The sequence below is a fragment of the Asparagus officinalis genome, chromosome 1 (assembly GCF_001876935.1).
Source record: "Asparagus officinalis chromosome 1, Aspof.V1, whole genome shotgun sequence".
Lineage (NCBI taxonomy): Eukaryota > Viridiplantae > Streptophyta > Magnoliopsida > Asparagales > Asparagaceae > Asparagus > Asparagus officinalis.
The window spans coordinates 37606-65425 of record NC_033794.1 but is presented as its reverse complement, the minus strand read 5'-3'; the positions used below and the strand labels follow the sequence as shown (position 1 = coordinate 65425).

Below are 27820 nucleotides of genomic sequence, written 5' to 3'. Positions count from 1 at the left end.
ACGGAAGTGACGTAGAAAAGAGCGGTGTAATTATCATTGAGGATTATATATTTTTTAATATGCTGTTCATAAGTTTAAGCTTGGGTGCATAGCAAAAATTAACTTGAAAGCGTAATTCTTTTTTGAAAACTAAACTAATTGTCTCCTTTATAAATTAAAGAAAATTTAAGTTGTTAAGCACCTTAACAAGGGAAGATCTTTTTTCCCCCTATATACATATGCAGTTTTCCCCCCCTTCGGGTATCTATATACGTGTAGGCTGCGTTTGGCAAGGGGATAAATGAAGGGTTAAGGGGGTTTAACCCTTCATTAACCTGCCAAACAGAAAAAAATGACAATGGGTTAACAATCCCGCACGTGACCTCAAAAGCCCATTTATCCCGTCAAACCAAGGGTTAACTGTTCCTCGTAAGAAGGCGGAACAACGCTTGTTCCGCCTTCTCACGCGAGGGTAGGCAACGGAATTTAGGAAAAAAGCAGCGGAGTTTGGCAGCGGAGTTAGGAGAATCAGGCAACGGAATTTGGAGGGAAAGAAGTAGAGGAAAATTTCTTTGTGGGATTTTCTCAGATCACACTCAACCGGTTGTTGATCTCAAGTGACGGAAGGCCGAGGATTTGAGGTATGTTGATTTAATACTCAAAGGTCACCAAACAAAAATCCTCAAAAAATCAGTAAAAAAAGAAACAAAGTCATAGTTCCCATTATTTTTCTCATGGACGAAAAATCCAATCAAACCCTAGATCATCGCAGAGACGATGAAGAAGAAGAGAAAGAGGAATCAGAAGCTGTTGAACTAATACTTTTCCAAGTTAACGAGTGCTACGTGTATTTGGTACTCAACTCTTGACTTCAAATCTCACTTGTCAATTTCAGCAAAATTCGATCAATTTCCTAATTTTTGTTGATCTTTTTTAATTCGATTTGTGTAGATACCTCCAAGGAAGAGCGCCGCTTCTTACAGGTGTGTTTCTTGGTACTAATTGTCATTTGATTTTGTCTTCGACAATGATTTGTTGTGGCTCAAAATTTCCCAATTTAGGAGAGGAATTAGGTCTTTCATGATGATTGTTTGTCCTTAGAACTGTTAGCTAATGTGTATGACAAGGAATTGTTGGTTAAATTTTGGTTGGTTCACTTCTCTACGATTTCCTCTATTGTAAATTGGGGAAGTGATTTGATCTTGTTTAGTGCAATTGATCCTTGTAGCTTAAAATTGTTTGATGTGGCTGAGGGGTTATGGGCCCTCAGTTTGCATACAATTGGGTAAATTTTTGTTTGTGATGTTGAGTTTGCATTTGGGTCTGAGGTGAGTCTAAGAGGGTTGGAGGTAAAATTGTTTTCTTGCTAGTGAGAGATCCAATCTTATAAGAGTTCAGTGTAAGATTTTCCCCCAAAAATTTTGTTTATAGATGAAACTGCTCTTATATTGATTCGCCATGGTGAGTCCTTGTGGAACGAGAAGAATCTGTTTACTGGTTGTGTTTTTGTTCCTTTGACCAAAAAGGGTGTCGAGGAGGCGATTGAAGCTGGTAAAAGAATAAGCAATATTCCAGTTGATATGATTTATACATCTGCTTTGATTCGCGCCCAAATGACCGCTATGCTTGCCATGACCCAGCATCCCGCAAGAAGGTTTTGTTTTGACTTTGTTTTTTTTGTTCCTTTCTTGATGAAGACAGAAAAGTTTTATCATATTTTTTCACTGAAATATTTGTCCTTTATTTTTTGGTTCCAATTATCATGCACAACGAGAGTGAACAGGCTAAGACTGGGAGCCAAATGTATAGTGGGGAAACTCAGAACCAGTCAATACCAGTAGTTACTGCTTGGCAATTCAACGAAAGAATGTAATTTCCCTCCTTATTCTGTTTTAGGTGACTTCATTTGCTTGTAATGGCATTAACCTGAACTCAGCCATTCCATGTCGATTTCATGTCTATTTCTTTTTCCTCTAGGTATGGTGAATTACTGGGCCTCAATAAGCAGGAAACTGCTGAAAATTTTGGCAAGGAGAAAGTTCACGAGTGACGCTGCAGTTATAATATTCCTCCTCCAAATGGCGAGAGTTTGGAAATGTGTGCTGAAAGGGCTGTTGCTTATTTCAAAGAACATGTATGGATTCTTCATGCTTCAGTACATTATTTTTTTCCTTAAATGTTTTAGAATGCAAACGGGAACAAAATCATCAGGGTTTGGTTATCATAGTGCAGTTTAGATGCATAAAGATTTCCAGGAGCTGGGAGAAAACAGGGATGAGAAAGAACTTTAATTCTTTCACTTTTGAACGGCCTTATAATTAAGAAAACTTGGAGCCTTTGCTGGCTCTCGACTCAGTCCATCCTAATGAACTTTTTTCTTCCTTCACTTTTTGTACCGGGTCTACCTAATCACGAAATGAAGTGGTAGAATTCAGGAAACACAGTTATAAAGTAGGCTCTTCATCAGGTTGACCTAGAAAAAGTTTTATACACACACATATGAAAGAAAGTGTAGCTTAATCATGTCTTCTGATATTCATTGAAAGATCAACTAACTGTTCTCGCTGTTAGCAGCATGATAGTGATATCATTATTAAGTGGAATCTGAAATTTTGAACTGAAGCTTTTTCTTTTATGATTACCTTGGTCAAACATTCTCTTAACTTAGTGTTAGAACATAGAACAATAACGACACTTACCATGTCTTCGAAGTTTTGGTGTAGTGGTAGGTGTTTTATATGGTATCAGAGCAACCCATGTTCGAATCTCAACTGTCATGAATTAAAAGCGGATTAAAAAAATGTTACTCATGAATCCAGATTTCGGCCTATAAAAAGGACACTCTCAACTTTCGGGAGACATGTTAGAATATAAAATAATAACCCCCACCCCTCACCATGACTTTGGAGTTTTGATGTAGTGATAGGTACTTTAAGAGTTAGCATAACTTTTTTTCTTCCTTTATCTTCAGAATACTAAACCAGTTTGCATAACAGATTGAACCTCAGCTTGTGAATGGGAAACATGTTATGATTCTTCAGAATACTAAACCAGTTTGCATAACAGATTGAACCTCAGCTTGTGAATGGGAAACATGTTATGATTGCTGCACATGGGAACTCATTGAGGATAACAGATTGAACCTCAGCTTGTGAATGGGAAACATGTTATGATTGCTGCACATGGGAACTCATTGAGGCCTATCCCATACTTACATTTGTAGTTCAACCATCAACTTTTAATGTCTTGTGTTTGCATATCCCATACTTACATTGAGGCCTATCCCATACTTACATTTGTAGTTCAACCATCAACTTTTAATGTCTTGTGTTTGCATAATTTTCTGTAGGTTATCAGCCTGGAGTTATCGGCTGGAATTCCTATGCTCTATATTTTCAAAGAAGGAAAGTTCATCTGAAGAGGGAGCCCAGTTGCACCTTCTGAGGCCAGTGTTTATGCTTATACTAGGGTATGTTGCTTCTTCACTATAATAATTCTTTGTTGCTCTATAATAATTCAAGAAATCTAGTATCCTCAATCGACTAGGTATAAACATTATATGAAAATTACAGATGTTGTAGGTTCTTTCGCATGCTCTCTGTCTGATTTTACTGGAACATAAATTACAAATGGTTAGGCGTGTTGTGTAATGTCTTAAGACTCTTACTTATTGTAGGTGTGTTGTTTTCATTGGACCCATTATTCCATTTGCTTGTATTTATTTTCGCAGATAAATTCGTAAAATCTTGACCCTTAATGGACTGGTGAACATAGGGTTGGTGTGGGTCATCATTTAATGATGTTCTCGTTAGGAGCAGAATAAAAAATTTAGATTTGCGGGACATTTGGATTTGTGGTGCTATTAACAGTCACGATCTGGTTTATCACAGGTTATGCTGAAAATTTTGATAGAGATTGCGATGATCCTCAGTTTAACTTTTAATTGTGACTGAGAGGGCAGACATCCCTCATCATTATGATGGTTATGATCTTGTTTGTTTGGTCCTTCCTGTCACATGACCATATCCAATTGAAAAATCATGTTGTTTCACTTGATTTGAAAAGTTCATATAACAGATGCTTGCTATAGGCCTATAGAGTTAAATGACATACCCATGAGCAAACTAGCTTTTGGTGGAAGCATTACGTAACTTACCTTAGGTATTGATATATAATTTGCCGTAATTTTGTGAATATCCTCAATGTAGCTTACCTTGAATTAGGAATAACATAACTTTCTATTGTCATTTGCAGACCTTGGCTCGGTACAGACAGAAGCTAGATGAGATGGTAAACTGAATCTCAGACGACATGTGACCATATTTATATTATTTAGTTCAATTATTAGAGTCTTAACTTTTGAAGAAGTTCCTCATCTTTCTGTCTATTGCAGGTATTTGAAAGATTCACAATTGTTGAAGAAGATTTACATGGTTTTGTAGCTTCAGCGTGTACTATAAGAAAAAGGAAAAGTGTTTCAATGTCGTAGAGTTGCAATCTACCTGTTGAATGTAGATGCGCTTTTTGTATTCATTTACTTCATGTGTGCTCCCTAAAATGTGTCGAAATGGAAGCGAGAATGTGATTTTGTTAGAAGGATTTTAAATAGCTTTTGTGCTTGCTAAGACCCTTGTCCGTTATCAGATTTGGCTTGCTGTTTCAAATGCTTTATTCCCAGATCCATGACCTGTAGCTTCAAATGCTTTATTCCCAGATGCGCCAGTAGCTAGAGATTTATCCGAAATTGCAAGACATGTACAAAAGTTTAATCTATATTGTTTGTTACAGATGTGTATGATATGAGGCTGTCTATTTGTAAAGAGGTTAAGATTTGCACAGAGTTCTTAAGTTTTGGTAAATGAAATTCATGCATTTATCACTTCTCTTGCCATTCTTTACAACAAATTGTCTAAATTTTTCGTTTTTGATGATGTAATTATTTACAAATTTTCAATAAGGGCAAAAGTGGTATTAAAAAAAAAAGGATTAATCTCCTTAACCCCTCTTCATTTGCCAAACACAAAAGACTTAACCCATTATTTTAACTATCCTATCCAAACGGGTTTAGAATTTATTTAACCCTTCATGATGGGTTAACTAAGTTAACCCTTCTCTTTAATCCCTCATCCTTATCCCCTTGCCAAACGCAGCCGTAGTTATTTACCTGCGATGTGAGCAGTTTAAAAATTGGTAGGTCATGGGCCTAAATACTTTTAGAATAAAACTCCACGCCCTTACAAACACTAAATGAGCCTTACAACACTAAAGCCCTTTCATCAATAGGAGCGCAAACTCGTCTATAAAAGGAGAGGCGCCATCTCCGGCTTCTCCTTCGTTCGGAATTCGATCTGAGGCTTCATCCAGGGTTAGGGTTCGAGAGTTCAGAGCCAGAGGTCAGGTATTTTATTTTATTACGCTTTAATCTAATGTTCGTGAAGACGAATTAGCCCAGGGTTTTTGGTTTCTTTGAAAGTGTTTCCCTCTGCAAATTAATTTCAAAATTAATAATAATTGGAACTCTGCGTGAGATAAAAGAGAGATGTTTTCCTCCTTTCTCGGGGACTTTTCGTTTAATTTTTGTCGTTTTCGTTTGTAATTCCCAATTTGTGAAAAATCTAGGGTATTTTTTTCGTTCAAGATGTTTTCGTATTTTGCAATTTTCACGGTAGACTCGGAACGAGAAAGTTTTTCCTTTATTCTTTTCATTTTCTTTTCAAATGCTCCCAAACCTGTAAAGATCGCTGCTTTAGAAGAAAATGCTGTAGATTTCTGTTGGAAGCTGTGTTTTTTTAACTGTTTTAATTAGGGTTCATCAATCATGCGCGACCTTCAATTTCCCCCAAATTAGAGTTTGGATTTTCTTCCTTTGATCTTGACATTTTCATGTTTAATACTTTCTTTTTAATACCAGGGACTCACTGAAACCTTCCCCCTGAGCTATAGAAGCTAAGAATGGTGATGCCTCCCTCATTGCAGAGACCATGACTGAAGAGGAGTAAAAGTTAATCGTAGCTCGAGAGCAATAAGAGCTCGAGGTCAAGTTGGAACGTGACTTCATGTTTGACAAGTTGGACGAGCTGCTCACACAAAGCCAGCTCTACTCTGAAATTTTGCTCGAGAGAATTGGATGGCATCGCTGCAGTAAGCATTTTATAATCCTTCTTCTACTTTCGTTTCTCTTTTCTAACTGCCTGCTGTTATATCAAGACACTGCACGCAGTAAACAAAAGCTGAAGAAGAAGAAGGTAGTCCGAAATAAGAAGATGCTCTTAAAGGGAAGAAGGGTCGGAAGAGGAAGGCTGCTAGCTAGGAGTGCTTCAAGGTTCAAAGCGCAACACTGTAAGTTATAATTAGTTTGCACTGTCACTTGAACAAGTGATACTTAAAACAAGTGATATTGTGAGCTGTGAACTAGTGATATTTTGAATTCTCTTGTTATGTAGATGATGGTTTGCCTGACTAATCAAATTGGTAGTTATATTTCAAAATTTGGATGCCCAAGATTTTAAGCTACACTTTTTCTGTTAAGAAAACTAAATTGGTAGTTATATTTCAAAGTTTGGATGCCCAAGATGTTAACTTACACTTTTTCTCCAAAAAAACACTAAATAGAAAATTACACATGTTAAAACTTTTAACTTGATCCTTTTGTCATTAGACTGTAAAGCTCACTATCCAGGAAACTAGACTCCTTAGTGTGTGGGCTTTGGGCAACTTTTGGTTTTTCTGTCTGGTGCAAAATGGCCAATAACATGTCCTGACACTAGATTGAACAACAGGATGCAAAATAGCCAAAAACATGCGTTTCTCTCTACCCTCACTTTTATTTGCTATCCCTAGATATTTGTCTTCCTTGAACTCATCTGGTGCATGATTAATTAATTTTACTGGTTTGGCATTGTTAATAACCTTCTACTCTAAGATGTGTGTTAGCCACCACCTCATTCCCAGAAGGGAAAGTGACAAGGGAATACCTAGTATGCTGTCGATGTTCTGAAAACTTAATTGTGAAAAGATGGTTATTCTACTGTCCACATTTATATTTTCCCAATTTGATTATGTTTTCATGTTAGCTTGACTTGGTCATGGATGACCAAATCAACGTTCGTTTGAGAAGAACGTGGAAAGAAACGTGGGTTTGTTGAGAGAATATCTCTCAAGGGGCGGATCTGAGGGGGTGGAGATAGTGGGCTTAGCCCCTATAAAAGGAGGGTCGATCTCCTTCAGAAATCATAACAACGAAAAAAAGAAAATCAAATCCTTGCCCATTATCGGAGACCCCCTCAAAAATCTGTTCTTTCTTCTTCTTTGAGTTCAATCACTGGTATCAGAGCAGCTGCATCGATCGGCCATCTCGAGCTCTGCATCAATCATCTTCGACGACGCTACGATCTACTACTTCGACGACCTTCGACGATGCTGCGATCGACGACCACGACGACGACTCCGCTGCCATCGACGACCACCACGATGACGACGAGCCTGCTGCGACGTCGACGACTGAAGGAGATCGGAGGCCATCGGTCGAGCTCGAGATTGAGAATTTTTTCTTTTTGGAGAAGAGTAGAGAGGAGCCAGCCGCCTCTTGCTCTTTGAGGTTTTTTTTAAAAAAAAAACCCTAGCTAAATCAGATCCGATCTATTATCACCCAGGCCAAGTTTTCAACTTCTGCCCTTATTTAAATCAAAGCCTGCCAGGCCCACTTTCACTCAAAGCCTGTCAATTTTTTATTTGTTGAACCAAAGCCAAACCCATCTCATTTTAAATCAAAGCTAGGCCTAATATCCCTCTATCCTCGTTCTTTTGAATCCAGCAGATCCATAAAAAAAATAAAATAAAAAAGGTCACTTTAGCCCATTGCAATTCAATATTCTGTTTTTCAATCAATTGGGATTTGTCCGAACAATTCTTCGCCAATTCTATCCGGCCCAGCTCAACAACAACAGCAGATTATCTCCGGATCCAGTCAGAAACGACGTCGAAACTTCGACAACAGATTCTTCGGTCAACATCACTAAGTGACAATCTCGCTCAAATTAGAGCATCTATCATCAACTCGGAACAGTCGGAACAGTCAGGTTCATTTTAATTAATTAATTTATTTATCTAACTTTATTTTTAGTGTATTTGTCAAAATATCAACCTTATACATATTTTAAAATTGAATTTAGTTTTAGTTCTCTACCGAATGACTAGTAAACTCGTTCTATCAGAACTAGAAAAAATTAACAAATTAATGGCAGTAATTATGATATGTGGTATAAAAAAATAGGATATGCTCTTATTCATGATAACATTGATGATATAATCGAAATCACTGCTCCAACCCTTACTGATAAATCAACACCTGAAGAAAAGAAAGAGTTTGAACAGTGAAAGTCGAAAGACAAAGGCGAAAAGCCTTATGCTCATGTTCATGAAAGATAATTTAATCAAAGTTTTTGAAACTTATAAAACTTCCATAGACATGTGGAATGCAATAAAAGAAAAATACGACACTGCTTCTGAAGTTAACATTCAACTCCTATTGCATAAGTGATACGAGTCGCCGTGCGAGCACCCTTTGGTCGCGGAATTACCAAAAGGTGGATTGAGAAGAGGATGACCAAAACACAATAACAATTCAGTATAAGGCGAAGGAAAATATCTTTTCTATATTATGAAGAACAAAAGATTACAATCTCTCCCTCACAATCTCACTAGAATCGAGAACAACCCCTCAACTCTCTCTATAAACCCTAATACAATTATTAGAATTTCTCTTGATCACTTCTTTCTGAGATCTGATTACAATCTAAACCCTAATCCTTTTGATCAGGATTTCACTTAGACCTAAAACCCTTTAGGACTACATCTTGGCCTCTAACCTCCTTGTTTAGAACCCTAAACAATCCCTATTTATAGGGTTTACAACGTGGTGGTAATCTTGTAAATAAACAAGTCCAAAAGGATCATGAATCCCTGTCAAAATAGAATTCAAAACGAACCAGGAAAAGCCAAATATCGCGATCCGGTCGACCGCCAATCCTGGTCCGGTCGATCGGCCAGAGCGCTTCTGCAAACCCTGCCTTGTGCAGGTTTTCCGGTCGACCGGCATGGGTGCCGCGGTCGACCGGCCAGATGCGTTTCACTCCTTCTGACTTCTTTCGCCGTCCTCTATGGTTCCAACCACGCCTCTATTCTCAAGATATCATGAGAATCACCTATCCTCAAGCTCCTATGAGGATTGCTTTTCCGAAGAGAAGATACACCCGTATCATGGGTCCCCTCTTTAGAAACTTGAAGTCCCTTTCAATTTAGTATTCAGCTGAGGAAACTCTCGAGCCCCTCCATCTTTGTTTTCTTCAGTCATCTTCTTATTCCTTAGTCTCGAAACTCTCGAGCCCCTCCATCTTTGTTTTCTTCAGTCATCTTCTTATTCCTTAGTCTCTGAACTCTTTTCAAAGAAAAAGGATCTCGCCAAGCTTCTTGTATTACGATCGAGTAAGGACCATCCACAGGTTCCCCCTTCCACAGGATCTAATCGCTCTGATACCAACTTGATACGAGTCGCCGTGCGAGCACCCTTTGGTTGCGGAATTACCAAAAGGTGGATTGAGAAGAGGATGACCAAAACACAAGAACAATTCAGTATAAGGCGAAGGAAAATACCTTCTCTAGATTATGAAGAACAAAAGATTACAATCTCTCCCTCATAATCTCACTAGAATCGAGAACAACCCCTCAACTCTCTCTCTAAACCCTAATACAATTATTAGAATTTCTCTTGATCACTTCTCTCTGAGATCTGATTACAATCTAAACCCTAATCCTTTTGATCAGGATTTCACTTAGACCTAAAACCCTTTAGGACTACATCTTGGCCTCTAACCTCCTTGTTTAGAACCCTAAACAATCCCTATTTATAGGGTTTACAACGTGGTGGTAATCTTGTAAATAAACAAGTCCAAAAGGATCAGGAATCCCTGTCAAAATAGAATCCAAAATGAACCAGGAAAAGCCAAATATCGCGATCCGGTCGACCGCCAATCCTGGTCCGGTCGACCGGCCAGAGCGCTTCTGTAAACCCTGCCTTGTGCAGGTTTCTCCGGTCGACCGGTCAGAACCCGACCCTGTTTTTCCTGATCTTCTGCGTTCCACTCCTTCTGACTTCTTTCGCCGTCCTCTATGGCTTCAACCACGCCTCTATTATCAAGATATCATGAGAATCACCTATCCTCAAGCTCCCATGAGGATTGCTTTTCCGAAGAGAAGATACACCCGTATCAATAAGTATAATTCTTATCGTATGCAAGAGGGAGACAATGTCGTAAAACATATAAATAAAATGATTGTCATGGCTAAGGACTTATCCATTGTTGGGACCGAAATCCCAGAAAGAACGCAAGTTGTAATCATTTTGAATAGTCTTCCCCCTTCACTTGCTGTGGTTACCATCACATTAAGAATGAATCCTGTCATTAAGTCTGTCACTGATCTTCCTATGCACCTAGCGATAGAACATGACTTAATAGCCAGTAGGAAGGAACCAGAACTGAATATGGTGTAGCAGGAGTTGAATTATGTCCGCCAGAGGCATAATACTAGAAGCTATAAAAACCCTAGTCTTAGTAAACCACAACCGTAAGGACCGAAGTCACAGCAGTTCAAGAGAAAGAAAGTACCCCGCGGAACCTGCTATAATTATGCAAAGTTCGGGTATTTCAAGCTTAATTGCCCACAAGGTGAAAAACAGGAGAATAAGGGAGACATATCGCAAAAGAGAATTCGTAATGTAATGTTGTGATGACGGATATCAGTGGTTGGTGGATCGACTCCAGTGCGACTAGGCATATCGCAAAGGATAAGAAAGGAGTCATAGAATTCACCGAGCTTAAGAAAGGAGAACAGAGAATTTATATGGAAAATAATACCTATCTCGATGTAGAAGGTATTGGTTCATATGGATTGGATCTTAGGGACAGGATTCTTATCCTCAAAGATGTGTTCTATGCGCCAGGAATTCGGCGCAATCTGATCTCTGTTCCCAGCTTGATGAAGAAAGGACTGAAAGTTAGGTTCTATAATAACATGGTTTCTATAGGCAAGAATAATAAAGTGTATGTTATGGGAAAATATGTGCCCGAACATGAATCATGCATTCTTCCAGTAGTTTGTAATAATTCTGATAATAAAATTTCGAATTTGAACCACTTATCCTGTTATATTTCTGAGTCTGAATTATGACATTCGAGACTAGGACATGCTAGTATTTCAAAAATAAAAAAATTTATCAGAATGAACTTGCTACCTGCACTATCTAATGTTCAATTGTCACTATGTGAACATTGTTTAACTGGTAAAATGACTAGAAAACCTTTTATTGGCGGATAGAGAGCCAATGAACTTTTAGGGTTGATACACTCGGATATTTATGGTCCCCTAAGTGTCAAAACTCATAGTAATAAAAAATATTTTATTACTTTTATAGATGATTATTCTAAGTTTGCACACGTCTATCATATATCTAGAAAATTAGAAGCTTTTGACTGTTTTAAGAGATATAAGACAGAAGTTAAAAACTAAATTGGATTGAAAATCAAAATTCTGAGAACTGATAGAGGTGAATAATATAATTCTAAAGAATTTAAAAGTTATTGTATTCAACATGGATTTAAAAGACATACAACAATATCGTATACGCTACAACAGAATGGTGTTGCTGAAAGAAAGAACAGAATATTATTAAATATAGTTAGATGCATGTTGTCTCATTCTGGTCTCTCTAAAAACTTTTGGGGAGAAACACTATTAACTGCAAACTAAATTTTAAATAGAATTCTCACCAAATCAGTTGTATCTACACCTTATGAGTTATGGAATGGAAGGAAACCTAATTTGAGTCATCTCAGGAAGTGAGGATCTATAGCTCATGTTCTCATTCCATGTCAACTTAGAGATAAGTTGGATTTTAAAACAATAAAGTGTAGATTCACAGGGTATTCAGAAAAGTTATTATAAGTTCTACGATAAAGAAAAAAGAGTCATTGAAAGCAGAGATGTTACATTTCTAGAGAATCTAGAGGAAGAGGAACAAGTTCGAGAGGAAACAGAACCTCTAACTGTAATAGATGATGATTATTACAGTGTTGTTCCCACTAATGACCTTGATATTGTGAATGAACCTAACCTTGAAAACGATAAAATACCTATGGAAAATAATGTACATAATCAACCGGTTATAGGCAACAAAAGGCCAAGAACACAACCTTCATGGATGGATGATTATTATTTATATTCATGTGAGCCATCATGTTTCTTGGTAGATATAAATATAGAAGAACAAGATCCCTTAACCTTTTCTGATGCGATGAAATCGCATGAATCAGCTTTATGGCTAGAATCTATGAGAGAAGAACTTGATTCCATAGAAAAGAATAAGGTATGGGAGTTATGTGATCTATCAGAAAATAGAAAACCCATAGGATGCAAATGAGTGCTCAAAAAAAAATATCGTGTTGATGGATCTATTGATAAATTCAAAGCACGGTTAGTTGCCAATGGTTATAACCAGAAGGCAGGAATAGATTTTCAGAAGACTTATTCTCCTGTAGCTAAATTTACATCCATTAGAATTATTTTAGCTATTGTTACATATCTTGATTTGAAATTATTCCAAATGGATGTTAAAACTGTATTCCTTAACGGAGAGTTGAAGGAAGCAATATATATGCAACAACCTGAAGGTTTTCAGGTGAAAGAACAGGAACATAAAGTTTACAAATTAATAAAATCTCTATATGGTTTAAAACAGTCTTCTAGACAATGGTATCTTAAATTTCATGATGCAGTTACTAAACTTAGTTTTATTCAAAATAAATTAGACAATTGTGTATATGTCATGAAAAATGGGAGCAAGTTTACTATATTATCCTTATATGTGGATGATATATTGCTCGCTGGAAATGACATAGAAATATTGAATAAAACCAAGGCAGATCTCAGCGAAAAGTTTGAGATGAAAAACATGGAAGATGCATCATATATTCTTGGAATTCAAATAATTCGAGATAGAAAGTTTAGAATGTTAAGTTTAAACCAAGAAAAATATTTAAGATCAGTTCTTAAAAGATTTGGATTGGAGAATTCCAATCCGGTACCAACTCCGTTAGTTATGGAAAAGAGATTATGTAAAGAGCAAAGCCCTGGAGAAGAGCAGAAGCCATTAGATGTTCCTTATGCTCAAGCAATTGGAAGCTTGATGTATGCAATATTGTGCACTAGACCTGATATAGCTTATGTTGTGAGTCTAATCAGTAGATATCAAAGTAATCCATGACCAGCACATTGGGAAGCTATTAAAAGGATTATGAAGTATATCAGAGGTACATTGACTCATAGATTAGTTTATCAAGCTGATTCGCTTGAACTCCTCGGTTATTCCGGTGCTGATTTCGGAGGTGATAAAGATGATGGAAAGTCCACTTCGGGACACCTATTCATCTTTAGAGGAGCTGTTTCTTGGAGTAGCAAGAAACAAGGGTGTGTTGCTAGATATACGCAAGAAGCTGAATATATACCTTGCAGTATGACAACTACACATACTGTCTGGATAAGACGGTTTTTGATTGATCTTGATCTCAATTTGTTAAAAGGACCTATTGATATTTATTGTGATAATCAAACAACAATTAGCTTAAACAATAGTGGCGCGAATAGCTCCAAAGGAAAACATATTGAGATCTAGTATCACTATATTCGAGATATTATAGAAAAGAGAGAAGTTAAAGTGACTTATATCCCTACTACGGATATGATTGCTGATCCTTTGACAAAAGGAATACCAGCGAAATCTTTTATCAAACATGTAAGTTTGATGGGACTTAGGAATAAATAAGTCCAAGTAAAATATCATGAATAATAAAATAAGAGTTACTCTCTACGGATAGTGGGAGTAATGGTAAGCAGAAACATCTGATCTCACGGATAGTGGGAGGCATTCACTTGGTTGATTTGGTCAAGTGGGAGATGTTAGCTTGACTTGGTCATGGATGACCAAATCAACGTTCATTTGAGAAGAACGTGGGTTTGTTGAGAGAATATCTTTTAAGGGGCGGATCTGAGGGGGGTGGAGATAGTGAGCTTAGCCCCTATAAAAGGAGGGTCGATCTCCTTCAGAAATCACAACAACGAAGAAAAAAAAAATCAAACCCTTACCCATCATCGAAGCCCCCCCTCAAAAATCTGTTCTTTCTTCTTCTTTGAGTTCAATAACTTTTCATTCTTTTTTTTTCCTTTCCATTTTTAAGATCTTTCAAACTTCACATTGATTTACTTCTCATTCTTGACATTGGAGAAAGTATTATCTTCTTAAAGTTAACTGCAATATGCCATTGGTTTTTCCCTAGATAAGAACCATAACTGAAATTCTTTTATTTCCTGTTATGTGAATTCTTCTCTCTTTTTCTCTGCTAGCCACCTGCCCCTGCACGCGCGCTTGCGCATGCATGCACACACAAACACTTCTTGTGATGGCTTTGAATTTGGATCGGCCTAAGTACCTTTCATTTGTTTCTGAATGGAATTAATACGCTCAGGATCATCTCTTACCATTTAATTTACTTAATCCTTCTTCCTTTTTGTAAGTGTGTTTTTTAGGTTCTTATACTGCAAAAAATAAGGATGTCAGTAATTCGAAGGATGCCATTCTGGAATTGTGTGAGGCAGACTCTTACTTCATCAGTATCAACAACATTCACTAAATTGGTATTTAATAGCTTTACATCTTAGCTCTTATTTGGGTCATTATATATAAACTTAACTAGTGGATGCTTTTGCAGACATCATTCTGATTATGTTCCCTCTTTTACCTTCTCTTCAGCTCTTATGACATACTTTCATGAGGCGATTGTTCCTACCCAGGAATGTTGCATCTGTCAGTTAAGTGTGAAAACAAGATTCATACTTTTATAAAGATAGGACTGAGCTCAAAAATGCCAAGAAGGTAGCATATTTTAATCAAAAATATATTTCTATGACTATGACATAATTTTATACTCTGGTTCTGATATATTTTCGTACAACAGGTTTCCTCCACATTCCAAATCTTTAATTAGCTGGCTGATGTTAATTTCTCTTTCTATCTTTGGTTCATGTACTATGGTTTCCCAGCCTTTATCTCCATATTCTAAACTTCTAATTTTTATTTATTGCCATTGGAGAGTGAATTTTTGTCTTAACCCAGTCATAGAATAGACGATTAACACTTGAAGGTCTGACGGTAAGTCTCTTGCTTATTTTTGATATATATATATTTTATTAATGTTCTCGTTGGTCTGATATCAGTAATAGAGTGATATTCAAGAGACTGGCTAAAACCATTTTAATCTGCAGGTAAATGTATGCTTCGGAAATATGGAATAGTTAGGATCACATGAGGAAAGATTAAACATACAAAATTATAGTGTCAAATACTTGAAGGCGTGGAAGTTTGAATAAGTAAGATCTCCAAGCTGATTTCTGGCACTGCAATTAGTTTGATTTCTTGGAGAGCTTTATCTTTCTGGGCATGCATTTTACTTTTTCAGTTTCTGTTGCTTTCATGAATGTAAGATGGCAATTATTTACTTGTTTCTTGCTTGTTACATTGGAAATTGGCTGAGGTAAGTGTTCACTATGTCTGATATCTTGTAGGCATGGATGTGCTTAGAAGCTGGCAATGTGAATGTTTGGGAGCAGAGGTAGATAGATTCACTCAAATTTATAATGTCATAGTTGAAACTACATGGCTAAGTAAGATCCCCATGATTCTGCCACTACAACTATTAGAGAGCTTTATCTTCTAAGCATGAATTTTACCTTTTCTGTTTTCCTTTTTTTCATGACTGTAGGTTTGACGATAATTAAGAAGTCTTTGTTTAAGAGTTACTATGTTTGACAGAATTAAGAATTCTTTGTTTTATAGTAACTATGTTTGAGGACACTGCTAGTGGATAGCGATAGTAAGGGGCTGTTTGGTTGATGTATTTGGCATTGGGGGTTGGGCAGAAAGCCTGCTAAAAGACCACTTTTGGTAGGCTTTCTGCCCAACCCCCAATGTCAAATACATCAACCAAACAGCCCCTAAATGTAAGTGGATATTAAATGATTTGGTTATTGAGTCTTACCGTCCATGTGAACAGGGAGCAGATTGAGATATTGGAAAATTTGTTTTTGGAAAGTATCCTTTTCTATATAGATATGATTTGAAGGTTATACATCTGAAAAACCCTTCAACCTTTTTGCAGGACAGGCTAATATTATTTGCATAACGAGAGATAATTGCAACTAAAGGGTTACTGCTCTCTTGCATCTAATCAGGTATTATTTCATGGCTACATCTCCAGGTGTAATTTCTCTAATCATTTTTCATATTTTTTCGTAATTGGGGAGTAAATGGTTTGATGAGTGGATAACAGTTAGTCAATATGAAATCCTACCATTCAAGTCCTGGTTTGGGTACAGGATTGGGCCCGGAGGGTTGTTGTACTATCCTATTATTTCTAGCGATCAATTTGAATACAAACCCTACTATTCAGCCATTGAATATTCCCTTCTTTGTGACACATATTGCTGTCATTAAATCCGAACTTACACATTTTAGGAAGGAATAATTATAATAGCAACAAGTATCGGCTAAAGGTTTCTACATAGTAGAGAATTAAGTACATATGCTATCTTCATGGAGTACTAGTGTGTACCCCATGCCAAGCACGGCCCTCGCCTCTTTTCTACAATTCATTAATGTTGTTTGATCTTAATTTTATTTTTATACAAACTTATTCCTATAGCTAGCAACTATGAAGAACTTCAAATGAGTTGCATTTGGAAAATAGATGTCTAATAATATTGTATGGTGCAAATATAACAATACTACTCCAACAACTCACACATAATGGCCTAATAAAACAATATAGCAACAAAACTCTACATTCAATATAATATATATTCACGAGTCGGTCACTTGAGTGACAACCAATCATGAATTTTTACGAAGGAGTTATCTCTTGATGCATATTTTAGTTCAAGTTCATCATACAAAATAATACAAATTATCCTCTTAACTATATCGTGTCTCAAAGACAAACATTATAATATCGTATATTTATCATTAGGTGGGGAAAGAAACAAAGCCAGTAAAAAGAAGAGAAATAAGAGCAAAGAAATAGAACAATTGCAGGCTTAAATGGGGTCTTGGATTATATTTAGGAGTGGAAATTTCCTACTCCGAGATCTTCTTAACGACCTTCTCCATCACTTGAAAACCATATAAGTTCCTTATCACTGATTCTAAGACCCATGGGTTGAGAACGGAAGTTGAACTTTATGAGGTCGAATCTCCTGTTGTTCCTCAGTAGCTCAGTGGTAGAGCAGTCAGATGTTAACTGACTGGTCGTAGGTTTGAATCCTACTTGGGTAGAAAAATTATAAAATATGAAACTGACCTGTCCCAAAAAATATTATCAAATATTAAAATTCACTACCATAAATCATCAACTAAGTATAATAATATCTTTATTAATGTGTCTTTTCAAAGATTTGTTCTCAATGTTAAAGAGAAATAAATAGAAAATGAACAAATTAATAGTTCATTCTCTCTGATTCTTAATGTTAAAGAGAAATAAATAGGAAATTTTCAGATCTGAGCACATATCAATAGTTTATTACTTTAGAGGAAATATTCAGATCTGAGCACATATTAATAGAGAATCCGGTACATATGCATCCTTCACTCAGTATCCATGCATCATGAACTTAACATTTTTTCTCAATATGAAAAGGCCACAGTTTTTAAAGCTTAAGATCCGGTATGTAGGTTTCAGTAAGTCAGGGTAACTAGGCAAAAATAATTCACTGAAACATCTGAAAAAATTGTTGACTGTACTTAGAAACCCACTTCAATTATAACATTTTTAGTTTCGTAGTTCACATTTTACACACTTATGCCTAATTCCTTTTATATAGATTAAACCAGAGGCTCTCAAAATAGTTACAAATTGTTACCCTTGAAAAACAAATCCAATGATTGCTTCCAATTTACAGACCTTCATTTTGCATTCAAAGAGAAAGATGGTAGCCAACTCACTTTCAATTCAAGTAGATTAAGTTCTTCCATGTTTGAAATCTTCTCGTTCTGGCTTTTCAAGACCTGTTGCTTCCATTCAGCCTTGAGTTAACGTTGTTTGTTTGATTCACTGTATTCTTGTTCTAGAATTAAAATTAAAGTTTTTATTCTGATCACCTATCATTAGTCAGGACACCTGTTTGACCATGGGATAATGCAGCTGCATGCAAATTTTCATGGGTGATGCTTCTGTTGAAATAAACATGAATATAGTGTATTTTAAGGTATACTGATTTATTTTCCATTGGGCCAAAATAAAAAAAACTGACCAAAAATATGAGTTATATAGCCCGTAAAATTCAAGAATTTTGAAATTCGTGGAAATAGCCTATGTAAATCAAGAACTTTAAAGTGTCGTATAAATCAATTGCCTTTAGTTGAAACAAACAAAAATTGTCAAAATTCATCGGTTTTTTTGAAATCACTAATTTTGAATTATGTATAATTATTTGTTATTGGGACGAAACGAACAAAAGCTATCAAATCGTCGGTTATAACCCGTTAAAATTATAAATTTTGAAGTAGTCACAATTAATTGTCATTGAGTCAAATATAGTCAATGGACAAAAATCATGAGTTATAACCTAAAAAAATTACGACTGTTGAAGTTCGTGCGATCTATTGCCATTGGATTAAAATCAACAAAAATGGTTAGGACCATCATAGTCCATGAAAATTACGAACTTTTTAATAGACCTACTTATTTGCCATTTGGTCAAAATAAAAATGATAAATCATGGGTTTATATAACCCGTGAAAAATGAATTTTTTACATGAAAATAGTTTTAATTGTCATTGGTGGAAGCTGACAAAAATAGACAAAAAAGTCATTGGGACAAAAAGGAAAATTGGCAAAAATCATTGGATATATTGGTCATGTTAATCATATTTTTGGAAAAATGCCATTGGGTGGAAACAAACAATACTTGACTGAGATCGTGTTATAACCCATGCAATTTGCTAAGTTTGGAAATCAAAGGGAATAATAGCCTAAGAAAATGGTGGACTTTGAAATATTCATTATTAATTATCATTGGATCGAAATAAATGAATATTAACGGAAATCGTAGGTTCTAGCCTATGAAATCGTGAGTTTTTGCCTCAACGAAATTATTTGCCAATAGGTTAAAATCACAAAAAAATAGCCAAAAATCATGCGTTATCGCTTATGACATCTTGAATTTTAGACTCGATTAAATTACTTGCGAATGGTTCGAAACGATTGAAAATGTCCGATAATTGTGGATTATAGCTCATTAAATTATGAATTTTGGACTTCCCAAAATTATCCACAAGTTCAAAATGACTAAAAATGTTCAATAATTGTGATAATTGTGGGCTTTAACACAGGAAATCTTGAATTTTAGCCTTCGCGAAATTACTTGTCAACGGGTCGAAATATGGCCAAAAATTATGGGTTATAGCTCATGAAATCTTTAATTTTGGCTTTCATGAAATAATTTCACAACAGGCCAGAATGATCAAATATGGCTAATAATTGTAGGCTACCTTATGAAATCATGAATTTTAGCCATCGTGAGATTATTTGTCATTGTCCAAAATAATTAAAAATGATAAAAAATTATGGTTTATTGCTCACGAAATTGTGAATTTGGCCTATGTGGAATTAGTTGCCAACGGGTCAAAATAGCTGAAAGTAGTCAACAATCATGAGTTATAAGTTATGAAATCGTGAATTTTGGCCTTCGCAAAATTATTTGCTAGCGATATAAAGCGACTAAAAAAGCCAAAAATTATGGGTAGCTCACGAAATCGTAAATTTTTACCTCCGCAAAATTGTTTACCATCAGTTTGAGACGACAAAAAGTGCCAATAGTCATATATTATAGCTCATGAAATCTTACTTTGTGAAATAATTTGACAAGTCAAAATGACTAAAGATGGCTAATAATCACTGGTTTATAGTTTATGAAATCATGAATTTTGGCTACCACTAAATTATTTGCCAATGGTCAAAATAACTAAAAATGCCTAAAAATTATGGGTAGCTCATGAAATTGTGAATTTTAGTCCTTGTAAAATTATTTGCCAATACGTCGGAATGGTAAAAAAATGCTAAGAATTGTGGGTTATAGCTTAAGAAACTGTAAAATTTTGCTTTCGCAAAATTATTTACCATTTGTTCGAAATGACTAAAAATTGATAATAATCGTGAGCTATAGCTTATGAAATCTATAATTTTGGCCTTTGCGAATTAATTTATAATAGGTGAAAATCACTTAAAATAGCCAATAATAGTAGGTTAAAACTTGCGAAATCGTGATTTTTGGCTACCGCGAAATTATTTGATATGGTTCAAAACATCTAAAATGGCCAAAAATCATGGGTTAACTTACAAAATCGTGAATTTTGGCATTCGCAGAATTATTTGCCAATGCGTTGAAACAGCTAAAAATGTCCAATAATCGTAGGTTAGATCATGAAATCGTTAATTTTAGACTTTGTAAAATTATTTACCGTTTTTTCGAGATAGCTAAAAATGGCTAATAATCGTGGGTTATAGCTCATAAAATCTTAAAATTTGGCCTCCATGAAATTTCTTGTCAACAGTTGGAAATGTCTAAAAATGGCAAAAATTTATGAGTTATATCTCATTAAATCTTTAATTTTAGCCCCCGTAAAAATAATTTGACAATGAGTGGAAATGATTACAAATGGCCAAAAATCGTGGGTTAGCTCATGAGATCTTTAATTTTGGCTTCTACGAAATAATTTGACATTAAAGCAAAATGACTAAATATCACAAATAAGTGTGGATTATATAGCTAATGAATTCGTGAATTTTGCCCACAGCGAAATTATTTGCCAAAGGTCAAAAAGACTAAAAATGGTAAAAAAATCGTGGATTATAAAATAGTGAATTTTGGCCTCCATGAAATTATTTACCAATGGGTCAAAACATCTAAATATAACTAAAAATCAGGAGTTATAGCTCATGAAATTGTGAATTTTTACATCCGTAAAACTATTTGACAACAGGTCGAAATGACTGAAAATGGCCAAAAAATATGGATAGCTCACAAAATCGTGAAGTTTTTTGCCTCTGCAAAACAATAACAATGTACCATTGGTTCGAAATGATAAAAAATTGCTAATAATCGTGGGTTTTAGCTCATGAAATCTTACTTCATAAAATAATTTGACAATAGGTCAAAATAATTAATAATCATTGGTTATAGCTCGTGAAATCATTAATTTTAGCTACTACGAAATTATTTGCCAAGGGTCGAAACAACTAAAAATGACTAAAAAAGAATAGGTTTAACCCATGAAATCATGAATTTTAGATTCTATGGAATTATTTGCCAATAGGTCGAACGACTAAAAAATGTCAAATTATAGGTTATAGTTCATGAAATGATAAAATTTTGCTTCCATAAAATTATTTACTTTTGGTTCGAAATGACTAAAAATTACTAATAATCATAGGTTATAGATCAAAATATTTATTTGGTTTCCATGAATTAATTGGCAACCGCTCAAAATGACTTAAAATGACCAATAATTGTAGGCTATAGCTTGTAAAATCGTGAATTTTGCCTATCACGAAATTATTTGCCAGGGGTCAAAAGGTCTAATTAAGGAAAAAAAACGTAGGTTTTAACTCATGAAATTGTAAATTTTGGCATTCACAGAATTATTTAAAATCAGTTCGAAACGACTAAAAATGACCATTAATCGTGGGTTATATAGATCATAAAATCTAGAATTTTGGCATCTGCGAAATTACTTGTTAACGGGTCGAAACAACTAAAAATAATAAAAAATTATAGATTATAACTCATAAAATTTATAATTTTGGTCTCTGTGACTGACAGATGTAAAAGACTAATAATGACAAAAAATTATGGGTTAAAGATCACAAAATCGTGAAATTTTACCTCAACAGAATTATTGTCAATAGGTTGGAGCAGCTAAAAATAGCCAAAAATCATTAAGGGTTATAGCTCATGAAATCTTGAACTTTTGACCCAATGAAATTACTTGCTAATGGTTCAAATGACTATAAACGTCTAATAATCTTAGGTTATAGTTCATGAAATCACAAATTTTTAACATCGCGAAATTATTTATCGCAAATTCAAAAAATGACTTAAAATGGCGCAATAATCTGGGTTATAGTTCATGAAATCTTGATTTTTTGTCTCCTCGAAATTACTTGTCAGTGATTTCGAAATGACTAAAGCCTTTTATTCACCACTCTTTCTAATAGTTGAGCTCATACTCCATTTTCCTCTCTTTTTGAGAGTCTTCATTTGCATCAATTGTGGGTTATAGCTCATAAAATCATTAATTTTTTCATCTACGAAATAAGTTAACAACGGATCAAAATGACTAAGTTTGACCAATAGTAGTGGGTTAGCTCACGAAATTGTAAATTTGATCTCTACAGAATTATTTACCAACGGATTGAATCAGCTAAAAATGCCTATGATCGTGAGTAAAATAGTTTTTGAGATCATAAATTTTGGACCCTGTAAAAATATTTACTATTAATTCGAAACGATAAAAAATGTCCAAAAATCACGGGTTATAGCCTCATAGATGTTTAATTTTAATATCATTCGAAATTATTTGACAATGGTTGACGCAATTAAAAATCTCCAAAAATCATGGAGGTTGTAGCACACAAAATCATGAATTTTGGCTCCCGCGCATTTGCCAACAGGTTGAAACAACTAAAAATGGATGAAAATAATGGATTATAGCTTATAAAATCGTGAATTTTGGTCTCAATGGAATGTCTTACTAATGAGTCGAAATAGCTAAAATTAGTTAAACATTCATGGGTTGTAGCTTATAGATAGTAATTTTTGACCACCGAGAATTTATTTGACAACGGGTCAAAATGGCTAAAAATAGTGAGTTATAGCCCATGAAATCATGAACTATGACATCCATGTAACTATTTGCCAATGGTCGAAATGACTAAAATAGGCAAAACATGGGTTATAGTTTACGAAATCGTAAGTTTTTGCCTCCACAAAATTATCTACCTTCGGTTCAAAACAATTAAAAAATGCCAATAATCATGGGTTACCTCATGAAATCTTTAAGTTTGGCCTCCATGAAGTTATTTTTGATAATGGGTCCAAATGACAAAAATGGCAAACAATCATTGGTTATACCTCATGAGATCATTGGTAGAAATGACTAAAAATGACAAAACTCTGAGTTATAGCTCATGAAATCATGAATTTTGGCATCAAGAAAATTATTTGCCAATGTGTTGAAATAGCTAAAAGTAGCCAAAAATTATAGGTTATAGTTCATAAAATTGTGAATTTTGTCCTTCGCGTTATAATTTACACCAGTCAAAACGACTAAAAAAAGCCAAAAATAATGTGTTATGGCCCCCATGAAATTGTAAATTTTTACCTCAATTTTTTTAGCATTGGTTCGACTAAAATTATCCATTATCGTGGGTTATAGCTTATGAAATCTTTAATTTTGCCATACGTGAAATAATCTGACAACAAAATAAAATGACTAAAAATGGCCTTTAATTATTGGTTATAACTCTTGAAATAGTGGATTTTGTTTACTGTGGAATTATTTACTAAGGACCGTAATCAATAAAAATAACCAAACGATCAACAATAATAAAAAATCGTAGGTGGTCTCAAAATCGTGAATTTATCTTGCACAAAATTAATTACCAACGGGTCGAAATAACTAAATAGGCCAAAATTCATTGGTCATAACTCATAAAATCATGAATTTTGATCTCCGTAAAATTATTTGTTGATTGAAACGATAAAAAATAGCTAAAAATTGTGGGTTATAAATCACGAAATCTTGAATTTTGGCATCGCGAAATTATTTGGTAGCGGGTCAAAAGGGCTAATATTTGTAAAAAATTATGGATTATAGCTCACGACATTGTGAATTTTGGCACCGTAAAATTATTTGATAACAGGTGAAAAGGACTAAAATTAGTTTAAAATTGTGGGTTATAGCTTATAAAATCGTGAATTTTGGCATCGCGAAATTACTTGGTAACAGATCAAAAGGGCTAATATTAGTCAAAAAGCATGGGTTATAAGCTCACGACATCGTGAATTTTGTCACCTTGAATATATTTGCTAATGGGTGAAAATGACTACCAATGGCCAAAAATTTTGGGTTGTAGCTCATGAAATCGTGAATTTTAGCTACTATAAATCTATTCACCAATTTGTCAAAACAATTAAAGATTGTAAAAAAATTCATGGGTTATAGCTCATAAGATTGTGAATTTTCTCCTTCGCAAAATTATTTGCTAAGCGTCAAAATAACTAAGATTGTTGATAATTATAGATTATAGCTCACGAAATTGTGAATTTTGGCCTTGATTGAATTATTTGTCAAATGGTCAAAATAGCTAAAAATGGTTAAAAATCATGCGTTATAGCTCGTTAAACTGTGAATTTTAACTTCCGTGAAATTTTTTGTCAATTAGTCGAAATGAGTAAAAAAGCAAAAAATAAGGGTTATAGCTGATGAAATCGTAAATTTTTTCATTGTAAAATTATTTATCATTGGTTCGAAATGACTAAAACTTGCTAAATTGTGGGTTATGGTTCGTGAAATTTTAATTTTGGCCTTCGCGAAATAAATTGACCACGAGTGAAAATGACTAAAAATGACCAACAATCGTGGGTTATAGCTCATTAAATCTTGACTCTTTGACTACCGCGAAAATATTCGCTAATGGTCAAAATCAATGTTACATTAAACGCTAGACGTTTCTAGGCGTCGGACTTGACGCCTAGCGCTTAGTCGCCTAAGCGGGCGTTTAAGCGGTTTCTGGGCGTTTTTTTAATAATTGTTATACTTGAAGATAAATATATATATATATACTCAATCAAAGATGCATAAATACTAAAATATCAACATTATTAACTAAATTGCTTGGTTTACCAATTACAATAGCTCTTTGTATATTTATACTTCTCAACTCAAATTATAAGTTCATCTCAACTCAAATTACAATATGTATTAAATTCATATAAATTTTCAAAAAAAGATAGCAATTTTAGTTCCACAACAAATCATGCATATTTAAATACTAAATAGCCAAAATAATAATTAACAAGGCTAGAGCGTAAGATGTTTTTTTTATTTTTAATTATAATAATTGATAGTGAATGTCAATGTTACAGAAAGCTTAAATGCCGGACTGGTGTCTAGGCGGATTTCTTTCTTCATTTAAGTGGTGGTCGATGAGGTTTTGTTGAAGGTTGGAGGAGGTAGTAGAGGTGTTCATATTTGGAGGTTAATGGAGTTTGGAGGACGTGTAGGTTATAACACATAAAATCACAACTAAGGCCTACAGGATGCAATCCACGTAAGCAAGCAATGCTCCCCTAAACGCTCGTAAAATCTAGGTGAGCAACCTAAATACCGCCTAGACGCTAGGCGTTAGTTAGGCGGCCTAGGTACCGCCTAGGCCTAGGCGAACGCCTAAACGGACTAGACAGAAGTTTGTTAAAACAGTGGTCAAAATGACAAAAAAATAGCCAAATAGTAATGGCTTATAACTTGCGAAATCATAAATTTTGGCATTCACAGAATTATTTGCCAACTGGTCGAAACAACAAAAATTGGTCAACAATCGTGAGTTATTGCTCATTAAATCATGAATTTTGGACTCGGCAAGATTATTTACTATTAGTTCGAAACGCCTAAAAACGACCAAGAATCGTAGGTTATATACCTCATGAGATCTTATATTATTCACCGCAAAAATACTTGTCAATGGGTGAAATGACTAAAAATAGCAAAAAATCATTGCTTATAGCTCACAAATATCTAATTTTGGCTCCCACGAAATATTTTGACAACGGATTGAAATGACTAAAAATGACAAAATTATGAGTTATAGGTCACGAAATTGTGAATTTATCTTACACAGAATCAATCGCAAATGGGTTTAAACAACTGAAAATTGCAAAATTTATGGGTTATAACTAATGAAATCGTGAATTTTGGCTTTGACGTTATTTATCAATTGGTTGAAACGAGTAAAAATAGACGAAAATCATGAATTATAGCTCAAGAAATCGTGAATTTTGGTCACTGCGAAATAAATTGATAACGGGTCAAAATGGTTAAAAATGATGAACAATCGTGTGTTATGGCTTATGAAATCATAAATTTTGGCTACTGCGAAATTATTTGCTAATTGTCAAAACGATTAAAAATGATAAAAAACCATTAGTTAAAACAAAATAGTGAATTGTAGCCTCTGCGAAATTATTGGCCAACGTTTCGAAACTCCTAATAATGGCTAACAATTGTGATTATAGCTTATGAAATCATGAATTTTAGGCTTCGCAAGATTATTTGTCATTAATTCGAAACACCTAAAAATGACCAATAATCATGAGGTTATAGGTAATGAAATCTTAAATTTTGGCCTCCGCAAAAATAATTATTAATGGATGAAATGATTAAAAATGACAAAAAATCATGGGATTATAGCTTATAAAATCTCTAATTTTAGTTCCCAATAAGTAATTTGATAGTGGGTCAAAACAACTAAAAATGACAAAAAAATCTTAGAGGGGGTTAGTCACCTAGAACTTTTTAAGTAGAACTGGGATAATTGGTAAAGTGGGATAATTTTTTGATACTGAGATAATTTAGTGGAACAATGATGGGTAATTCTTAAAGTGGGATAATTTGGTAGGATAATTTGATGGGATGATGATGGATAATATTATGAAGTTGCATAATTTGGTAGGATAATTTGATGAGGGTAATGGTGAGTATAAATTACTATTGTTAATAATTGTATATTAAAAATAATATAATATTGATAAGCAAATTCTAGTAATAATTATAAAATATAATGCAATAAAGTATCACTATTCATCTTAAATAATAAAATAATTTATAAATAAATAAAAATCTAAATCCCTAGAGTGACTCGACTTCCATCATCCCACATGGCTTCTATCATCCCACATGACATCTGCCATAGAATTTCTCCAAGCTCCTACAGCTGCTCGTTGAGTCTGTAACTCTTCTTTATCGGAGTCATCGTCTGCATCAGCAACATTTCGTGGAGCTTCTAGTGGAGGATCATAAATGTCGAAGTTCAAATCTCATAACATCATAAAGAAAAAAAAAAGCATTTTTAGCCATTAACCCTTTGGACCAATCTCATCATGATCGCTGAAACCAAATCAGTAAATAAATGAAATGTACACAGGAATCATCTATGGCCGCTAAACAGATGATCGACAGATGAACTATAAATATCCCAATCAATTTACTGAGCCGATTTAATATCAAACAAATAATAATAAAGTAATTTAATGTCAAAAAGCTATCAATAAAGTAATACATCTTGAAGATAATAATAAAAGATCTAATCATCACAAAAACAAAGTAAAGACAGAAAAATGAACAGATGATTGACTTCATGGCAGAAATTTTCTAGGTGGAGAAACTAACCAAGAGGGAGGGAGGGAGGCGGCGTTTCATTTTTTCCCCAATTGTATTCTTTCCAATGTGTGGGATAATTTGAGAGAGGAAAACTTATGGTTATATATATAGATAGTATAATTTGTGGGATAATTATGACAAATTATCCCAATTCTAATTCTACTAGAATTCTACTTGACTAACGCACCAAAAAAATAATACAGTTCTAGTTCTACAAAAGTTCTACTTGACTAACATTATAAA

General features: G+C 34.5%; 3 long non-coding RNA genes across 12 annotated transcripts in view; all 3 read left to right on the top strand.

Moving 5' to 3' along the window:
- LOC109829505 lies at positions 317-1125 on the top strand. Its single transcript, XR_002244049.1, has 3 exons — positions 317-620; positions 752-833; positions 931-1125. It is a non-coding gene; the product is annotated as an uncharacterized LOC109829505 (long non-coding RNA).
- Positions 1646-4572, top strand: LOC109829498. The gene is made up of 5 exons (XR_002244043.1): positions 1646-1848; positions 1957-2113; positions 3329-3448; positions 4234-4269; positions 4373-4572. It is a non-coding gene; the product is annotated as an uncharacterized LOC109829498 (long non-coding RNA).
- LOC109844822 overlaps positions 5244-27820 on the top strand; it is a 34401-nt gene continuing 11824 nt past the window's right edge. For 4 of the 10 annotated variants that reach the window (XR_002248137.1, XR_002248130.1, XR_002248134.1 and 1 more), the window contains exons 1-8: positions 5245-5377; positions 5891-6120; positions 6187-6318; positions 14605-14724; positions 14840-14962; positions 15045-15456; positions 15652-15698; positions 16245-16317. This is a non-coding gene — a long non-coding RNA (uncharacterized LOC109844822). Of the gene's footprint in view, positions 5378-5890; positions 6121-6186; positions 6319-14604; positions 14725-14839; positions 14963-15044; positions 15457-15651; positions 15699-16244; positions 16318-27820 lie in introns of all 10 variants that reach the window. The other 6 variants (XR_002248132.1, XR_002248141.1, XR_002248139.1 and 3 more) reach the window with 6 other exon arrangements.